Genomic DNA, 9,259 nt, shown 5'->3' with positions numbered 1-9,259 from the left:
TGCAGGTATACCTTCAAGACAGTGATTTAATAGTGAAGAGGTAATAATGAAATTGCTAGAGCACATGGAAGTGTTTTGAAATGCTTCCACATTGTTCTCCACATGACCATACCAGGACAGTATTCTAATCTCCTGATCCTGAGATGAGAAAATTGGGACTTGTGCATTTGGCTGTAATAGTTAATTTTGGTATTGATTTGATTGGATTGAGACATGCCTAGAAAATTAGTAAAGCACACTCCAAGTGTGTCTGTGAGGGTGACTGGCTTGTGGGTTAAAAAACTGACCTAAAGGTAGGTGACACTATCCACTAAGCTGAGAGACTGAGTACAACAGAGTGGAAAAGACAAATCCCAATCTCATTCTCTCTCTCTCTCTCTCTCTCTCTCTCTCTCTCTCTCTCTCTCTCTCTCTCACACACACACACACACACACACACACACACACAAATTCTTGAGTATATGCACTTTTTGCCATTGCCTATGCTTGTAAGACTCCGGATCTTTCAGCCTTTGAACAGACTTGTACCAGCAACTCTCCAGGGGGCTTCCAGATCTTCAGCTTTGCACTGGGCCTACATCGTTGGTCCTTTGATGTTTCTAGCTTCTTGGACTGAATAGCAGCTGACTTTTGCAGCTCTCTAGCCGGTGTCACTGTGGGTATCCAGCCTGACTGCATACACCACTTTGTCTCTTTTTTCTTCTGTTAGTTGATTTCTCTGGAGAATCTTCATGCACTGATGGTGGTGGCATAATAAAGAATCTTGTACATCTAATTCTATACCAGTTCTCTTCCTTTTCATTATGCAATTCTGTCACAAATATGTATTAACAAACCTGGTGATTGTGAGGTTGTATCAACAATTTTGGATGAAGGAAAGGTAATTATTAAAGTAGAATTTACTATCATGAGGGCTGGTGGCTGCACAGGTAAATACAATAACCAAGAACTAAAATCAGAGAAATCAGAACTTAGTCAAGGAAAACGAAAGGAGAGAACATGAAGTGGATAAAAAATGGGAAAAGGGCTAAAGACTCAACTTGATGGCAGTACGTTTCCATGGAGAATGTATCATGGAAGGAGTGTAAGAACTCAGAGAGGCATTTAAAATGCTTTTCAAGGAGAATGGTCAGTAAACAATTCACTCAAGTGATGAACATGTGGATGTTTAATAGGCAATATTATGATGAAAAGAACCCAAGGACTATTATACTGACACTGTCAACAGTTTTAAAATCTGACATACTTGAGAATGTTAATCATATTTAACCAAGTATTCCTTATCTATACTGCAACTTACAAAAAGCCTTAAAAAATGATACTGATTGTGTGGGTCATTCTTAGTTCTTATTTTAACAAGTAACTTTGATCTAAAGCAGCTAAGAAAAAGATACCAATGAAATTCTCTCCCAGTATCTATATACTACTTGGTGGAGAGAATAATAATTAACCATATTCTCACACCCTGATTGTCATGTCAAATGTAACTAACTACAAGATTATGTTTTCCTATTAGCAATGTCTTAACAGGGACTGTGCTTAACAGGGCCTACGGCTCCCAGTGTTCACTACCACACATGTTGAAACACACACACACACACACACACACAATTTTTTCTATTAGTTGATATGGCTAATCCTCTACACATATGTAATTGGTGGGTGAAAACAGTTCTTCCTTTGTTTCATATCCTTGATTGTTGCATAAAATCCAAGTCATTTTATGATAGATGTAAAAATGTAATAAAGAATAATATTTTTGATATACCTAACTGCTGCCCAGAAATGATATCTGAGGTAGCAAAATCTTTTCTGGCTTACAATCTACTAACCATACAAGATTCCTGCATTAGGAATTTAAGATTCCTAAGGAATTTAAGATTCATATCTCCATCATAAAAAGACATAATATTCTTAAATAATTGTTCAAGAGCCTTTCAAATACTTTTCCTGCCACATCATTCTTGATTAACAAAGTTGCTAGGATATGCTGGCAAAAACAAAGCTACTATAGTAAAGATTGAGGAAAAATGTTACAAAACAATGACATGTATTAGAACAGGAGCTAAACAAAATCCAAATTACTGAAGCTTCATAAATCACCATCTCACTTGAGGATATTTTTGGCAGTGAATACAAAACTTACCATATTTGCTGGAAAACAATTTGATCTTTATGGTAATTTATGAAATGAATATCCCAATATCTCTGCATGTACACTGCAGATTATTATTAATATTGAAAATGCTAGTACTGGGCTCATTAACACAAAGTACGGCACTTATACATGCTAAGTCCATAAAATTAGATGAGAATGGAAGGCCTCAGAAGGATTCTGACTTCTCTTTCACCTTTCTCACTCAAAAGAGATCTGTAGGGGTTAGGGATGCAGCTCCTGGGAGACCGCCTGCCTGCCTAGCATGCAGGAGGCCCTGGGGTCAGTCCCCTGCAGAAGTGATTCATAGAAATCAGAATTCCTCAACACAGAGCATATAAATTGAAGCCCTCTCCCCCAAAGCAAGCTTCAAAACCTAGAAAAGCTTCTCCTTTCTCCTCTCTTCTTTGAGCAGCCTCATACTACAGTGGTCCTGCCTCACGTGCAGGAGGAAGGAATGCGAACCCGAAGCCAAGGAAAGTCTGAACACGCATGAATTTTGTGATCCCCCTCTATTACCATTGGATCAGACTCCTTTGTCCCTTCAGATGTCTACGTAGCTGTGCATTCCTCATAGGACCTAAAGTTTTCTCTGGGCCTTTGTTTCTCAAGGATCCTGCGTCATGTAAAACTTTGTTTTCAATTGTTAATCCATCTTCATCAGGGTGAGAACTTCATCTTTGTTTACAGTGCGAGTCTTTGAAAGGCGTTTAACTTTTTCCCCAAGAAAATGAGAAATGATATTTATTCCTCTTCTCTTTCAGTGTTCTTGTGAAGACTGTATGAAATAATGTGTGGAGGAAAAAGCTTAAGTGATGGCATAATGGAGATATTGAGGATTTATTTTTATAAAGGATTTTTAAATTGCTGTTTATAGATACATCCCCTTACAAATTATATGACCCAAAAACTAGATTATAAATTGATTTTTGCAATTAAACCATTCAAAATATACTTAAAGTGATGTTGTAAATAATTATTCAATTAACAAATACTTTATGTGGGAGAACTGGCACCAATGTGTGCAATTTTACATGTAAAGATGTTCCTGACAAAACACTTATCTGTGCTATACAGCTACTAGGTGGGGGGAATATGAATGAGGATGAATATGGGATTGAACCCGAACAAGAAAAAGACAGGAGAAAGAAGAATGGAGGTTAAAGTTTATGTATCTGTCGGAAGCTTAAACTAAAAAAAACTACCCCCCATATAGTATAAATTCTTTTCAGAAATTTTGACATGTTCACTATAAGGAAGCATTTTATAACAGGAAGAATAATGAGGAAATAAACATGCTTCTAAGTATACTTAAATGAAATTGAGTAAAAGCTTTGGAGAAACATAAAAGTGAAATTAGCGGATCTATGTGAAAGTAAGAAATAAAAATTAAGTCATATATTTGAACACTTTAAGAGATGTAAACATCTTATTATTTGCACTAACGAAGTAGATCCTTTTAATTTAAAAATTAATTTAGAGAGGGAAAATAATGAGTTTGGGAATTATCCAGTGGTCCTTTGCATCTGAGGAGACCAGATCAAATTAATGTATGTCATGTACTCATGGGGGTGTGGATACTACCTGCAGGTCAATCAAGCCTCTTCGATGTTTTCACTGTACCAAAATCAAAAGGATTTAAAACAACAACAAAAAAGGATTAAGATACTTGTGGATTTCATTGTGTTAAGAGTAACTTATTTCAAGAATTATATAGAGAGAAGCACTGATATCTTAGAATTGCAAGTGTTAGTGCCATTTTTAATGTCAAATAAACAAGATTTATACTTATATAAGTAAAAAAAGAAATGTATGGAAATTGAGTACTGGGAAATAGAACTTTTAAGGGTATTCTCTGATCCAAATGAAGAGCTTTATGACATTTTCTTTTTGAAAAATAATTCCAAGAACACAGACTCATGCATGTTTGCAGACCTCCTTATCTGTTTATCAAGGTTATTTGGAAATCTGTAACTCCAGTTCACTTCTGCTGCCTCTGCTTGCGTGGAAGATTGCATAACAGGGCTAACTTAGAGAACAAGAACAATATATAATGAAAGTGAGAATTTTCTTAACTTCAGCCAAAGTCAACAGCTCCTCAAGTGGAGTTCATTTTAGAGGCATGACTGCCACATGATTAATGACTTCAGTATCATTTGATTTTCTGTAGCTTTTCAATTAGAAATTTATATATATTTCAGCATACTCAACTTACTATTGTTAAATTTCATTAGCTCCCCTTTCACATTCCTGAGGTATTAGTCATAAAGTAATAAGAGATGAGGCATTTCATTCCAAAATAAAACACTAAAGTCTAAACATGTTATCTAAAATTTATTTACTGAACTTTTATTAAATAATAGGTATTACATAGGCTAGCACTCTTCAACCTACATACATATATAAACACAAAATCGCTAAGAAAAATCATATCGCAGGCAATCAGATTATATGACAAATGGTCAGCATATCTTTGATTGTTTGAGTAATCAAGAGTTACCAAATCGTGTATTTTTCTAGAAAGCATTCTTTATCTCTAAATTTCTGAATCACAGCCCTTACTATTACTGGGATTTACAGATCCTCAGGTATTATTCACACTGTTAGCTGCTCAAGAAGGCATTATTATATTTCTTTTGAGACAGGGTCTTGCAATGTAGCTCAGGCTGCCCTCAAACTCATAGCAATCCTCCTGCTTCAGCCTCCAGAGTGCTGGGATTACAGTCATAAACCACCACACATGGCATAGGAAGGCTTTCTTTAGTAGTTTTCACCCATTCTGTCATGAGGAAATGCTAGGATACTTCACTGATAGCTACAGATCCTACTTCTCTAGAGAAGAACCAAGGGTGACAATTCTAAAACCTTCTTTTCTTCCATTAAAAACCAATCAAAGTATACACAGCTGAGGATGTAGTTCAGGGATAGAGCACTGTTATGGTTTTTATCTGGTTGTCTTCCCCAAAACTTTATGAACTCATAGGTAGGGCTTTTTCAAGCAAGTGGATATGGGTATGTGATACTAGAGTAGTCCACTGGTTGGCTTAGCATAGTTCTGGGTGTGGGTGACAGATTGAAGAGGGAAGACCCTCCCCGGGTGCAGGTAGCACCAAACTGTCATACAGCTTCTTCCTGAGTGGAATAAAGAAGGAAAGAAGGAAGGCTCACTGCCTCCTGCCTGCCACACCATGAGCTGCTTCTCCTCTGCCATGCCAACCTGCCTTAGAACCAGCTACCCGAAACCTCTATGAATTGTGAGCTAAAATAAACCTTTCCTCTTTAACTTATGGGTGTCAGATATTTGTCCCAGCGATGAGACAGCAACTCAGACAAGCATTTCCCTAGCATGTGCAAAGCCCTGGGTTTCATCTTTAGCACTACAAAAACAAAGAAGCAAATGTTTGCTATTACCAACATCAACCTATTGGTACTATTCTGAATTTCTCATTTAAAAAAACATTAAAATATATTTTTCAAATGTCTGGAAGTGTTCATTTTTCATTCATCCTTCTATCATTAACTATTTACTGAGTGACTCCTATCCTTTTGTAAAATTCTGTTCTAGCCTCTAAGAGTGCAGCAATGGACAGGAGAAGGTCTCTTAGTCACTTTGGAGAGTTTACGGGAATAGAAAGAGGCAATGTTAGTAGATGGGAACAAAAGTTAAACAAATTAACAAGAAAAATAGCAAGTAATTGCTATTGTTGTGGTAACTAAGGAAGGTGGCTGAGAAAGGGATGACTTTGGAAAGCCTGGGAAGACGTCCATTCAGCTGAGGTGACAGTGACAGTCTCTTGTGAGGACTGACCTCTCCCGTAACAGCGGTCTGCACATACGCAGCCTTGCTCTCTGTAGGCCTCTGCTAAGTCCAGTCACCTTTAGGGTACGCACGCCTTACTGGAGATGAATTATGCATTTAGTGCTTAATGTTAAAAAATACAAAGATTAGTTTCAGTTGCCACAGAACACCTACGCATACAATATTTCAAACAGAAACATCTACTCACAGTATATTTATAATAGGTTTTCAAGTGGGGGAAACCCCTAAGCTCAACATTTTATGAATGCATATATACAGCATGACATTTACAAGTAACATTATTATAATAAAAATAATCACTTCATTTCACAGAATGTTGAACCTGATATCAATGGATAGAAAGGATAAGATGTTACTTTACTGTACCAGTTTCTATGCTCAAAAGTCTAGACCAAATTACACATTCTAGTGTACTGCAAGTAGGACTTCACTTGATCTCAACTAAACTCATGACTTTACTTTCAAGCTTTCCGATATCTGAATACCTGAACATTTATAACTGTAGCTTTTTAATTAATACAATTTCTTTTTTTTTGAGGCAGGGTCTTGCTATGCAGTTCAGGCTGGCTTTGAGCTCACTTTTTTGCCCAGGCTGGCCTCGAACTCACAACGATCCTCCTGCCTCTGCCTCCCAAGTGCTGGGATTATAGGTGTGAGCCACCATGCCCAGCAATTAACACATTTTCTCAGAAAACTAAAAGTTATAGTTTTTATTAGGACAAAAGTGACACACATTATGTTAACATCTGGAAAAACAAGCCTTTCTCATAAAGATAAAAGTGAAAAATAAAACGGTAAAGTATGGAAACTACAATGCAGAACCTTCAATAGTTATTTTCTAAAAAGTACAGAGCAGATAAAAATGGTGGAGTGGCAAGCAACAATTCAACCTCTCTGAGATTTGGAATCCAGACTTTGGAAAACAACTTGGAGAAGGGAAAAGAGAAGTAGCTCCCTGGGAACGAGGGGAACACAACCTGAAGAACACGATGCTGAGAAGAAAACAGACCACCTAAACTTTTCCCCAACTCCTGCCTCGTGGCTCTTGGCTTGTAGCGGGGAGGGGGAAAAGAAGACTGGACCTACAGAGACAAGGTGAATGCTGGGGACCCTAGGGGGGCCTCAGGGAGAAAAGCAGAACAGACCAGACCAGCAATTGCTGTGATCTGTAGGGACAGCATGGGACTCTGCTCCCAGGGAGTCACTCTGCTGGCAACGGCTGGCGAGCGACTTTAGTACAAGCGTCTGTCATATCCCTGGACAGTGCACAGACTATTTACTGAGAGTCCTAGGTGAGGGTTGACTAAACCCGGACCCAGAGTAGCCTCCTGGCTCTGCTCCAGGGCTCCCAGTGTTACAGTCCCAGAGTGACTGGGTGAGAGACAGCCATGGGAGCCAGGGTGGTCAGAGAGCAGGCTGGCAAGAGACTCCCTGAGGAGTCTGAGCAAACGCAGGGCCACTCCAGCAGCCAGGGGCCAGGCCCGGCCTGAGGTGCCGGATCTGAGTCACAGCAGTGGTGCCCTTGCCCTATTCTCTGCTGACGCCTGTACCCACCCTGGATCTGGGGTCTTGACTTGGACCCTGCCTCAAGACTGTAGATCCTTGAAGAAAACCATATTCAAAATCACAGAGAGTTTTTTCCCCTCCTTTTTCTTTCGTTTGTTTTTAATGAGTGCATGTGTGTGTGCATGTATTTTCTTTCCTTTTTCTTCTTCACTAGTTTACTGAGGTTTGGGACATTTTCCTTTGTCCCTTTTCCTTGCTTCATTTTTCTTTTTCTTCCCTTTGTTCTTCTTTTTTCTCCCTTTTTTATTTTTCATCTTCATATAATTTTTTTTCTCTTTTTAGACTGACATTATCTTGTCAGTTTTTTTTCTGTTACCTTTACCTATTGTATAAACTTCCCTCTCCCTCCCAATAGGATCCTCCACCCCCACTTTCTCTTCCCATATCATATAATGTAAGGTTTCAAATTTCCCTTCTTCCATTCTGTTTCTAACCACCTATATCTTTAACAGTAGAACCATAAAGCTTTATTGGTCTTAGATAGTTAACTCTATAAAATTACAGCTGAATTCTTTTTGACCCTTAGCAGAGACATAGTTAATGAATTTATTTGCTGTGGATCAATACCTGGGTTGTCCTGGATGTTTACACAATAATTATGGATTTCCTCTCTAGGGTTAAATATGGTATATAATTGATTCTTACAGTATGATAATATCCAATCTGTTTCAGAAGATACTACTGTAGCTGATATGCCTGATATTACTAGGTCTGCATAACTGTTGCTACCAATGGACTGTCTCTGGGAGCCAACATGCAGAGAACATGTGTGACATTAACAATACTAGGGTACATTTCCAGAGAACTCGGTGCTGGCCGGTTATACTGCATCCTCCTTTCTCACCTTTAACCAAGGTGATCAGATTTGAGGACAGAGGTAAAGGGCTATGGTTAGCCACACCCAAAATACGTCACTTAAAAGTAACTAAAGATTTTTTTGGGGGGGTGCCAGGAATTGAACTCACGACCTCACGCTTGCCAGGCAGGCACTTGCACCACTGAGTTATATCCCCGGCCCAAAAGCAACTAAAGAGATTGCCACACAGACATCAAAATCTTTACACACTAAGTGTCCACAAACCTCGGCACAAAACTGACAAACATACAAAGACAAACAGATACAATGGAATGTGAGGATACAAGCAACAAAATGCCCCCAAAACTCCCAATGCCTCCAAAGCCAATCAGGGGACACTGAGGAGGAGAGCAGCATAAGTCACATACCTGAATTACTTGAAAGGTTAATAGAGGAAGTTAGGAAAGCGATCAAAGAGGTATTCAGTGAGATCATAGAAGATAAAACTAAATAGATAAGGGAAGTAATAACCAAAGTGATCCAGGAGCTCTTAGAAGACACTAGTAAAAGCTGGATGAACTAAATAAAGCAAAACAACACATGAATGATCAGTTTAGCAAAGAATTAGGGTCCATAACTGGTTTCACTCAGAAATCCAGGACATTAAAAATTATATTGAAAGTATGGGCAGAAGTGACCAATATGAGGACAAAATTTCAGAACTAGAAGACAATGATGCCTTCAAAGGCCAACTACTCAAAGACACCTTAAAAACAAGGGAACATGAAAAATAGATCAAACAGCTGCTAGATGATGTAAAGCCTAATCTAAGAATAACTGAAGTAAATAAAAAGAAGACAATACAAATTGCATAAAAAACCTGTTATACTAAGAATAACTGAAGTAAATAAAAAGAAGACAA

At 38.3% G+C, this 9,259-nt stretch overlaps 1 protein-coding gene across 1 annotated transcript in view; it reads right to left on the bottom strand.

Annotated features, from left to right (window-relative positions):
* Positions 1 to 378: 378 nt before the first annotated feature.
* Positions 379 to 9,259, bottom strand: part of Ubxn2b (UBX domain protein 2B) — a 48,891-nt gene continuing 40,010 nt past the window's right edge. Inside the window, exon 10 of the mRNA XM_013520208.1 lies at positions 379 to 2,933. The gene's annotated coding sequence lies outside the window, so the exon portion shown is untranslated. The remainder of the gene's footprint in view (positions 2,934 to 9,259) is intronic.

The sequence above is a fragment of the Chinchilla lanigera genome, unplaced genomic scaffold, assembly GCF_000276665.1.
Source record: "Chinchilla lanigera isolate Chin_1 unplaced genomic scaffold, ChiLan1.0 scaffold00053, whole genome shotgun sequence".
Lineage (NCBI taxonomy): Eukaryota > Metazoa > Chordata > Mammalia > Rodentia > Chinchillidae > Chinchilla > Chinchilla lanigera.
The sequence above is the reverse complement of the archived record's forward strand: the minus strand, read 5'-3'. Positions and strand labels throughout refer to the sequence as shown.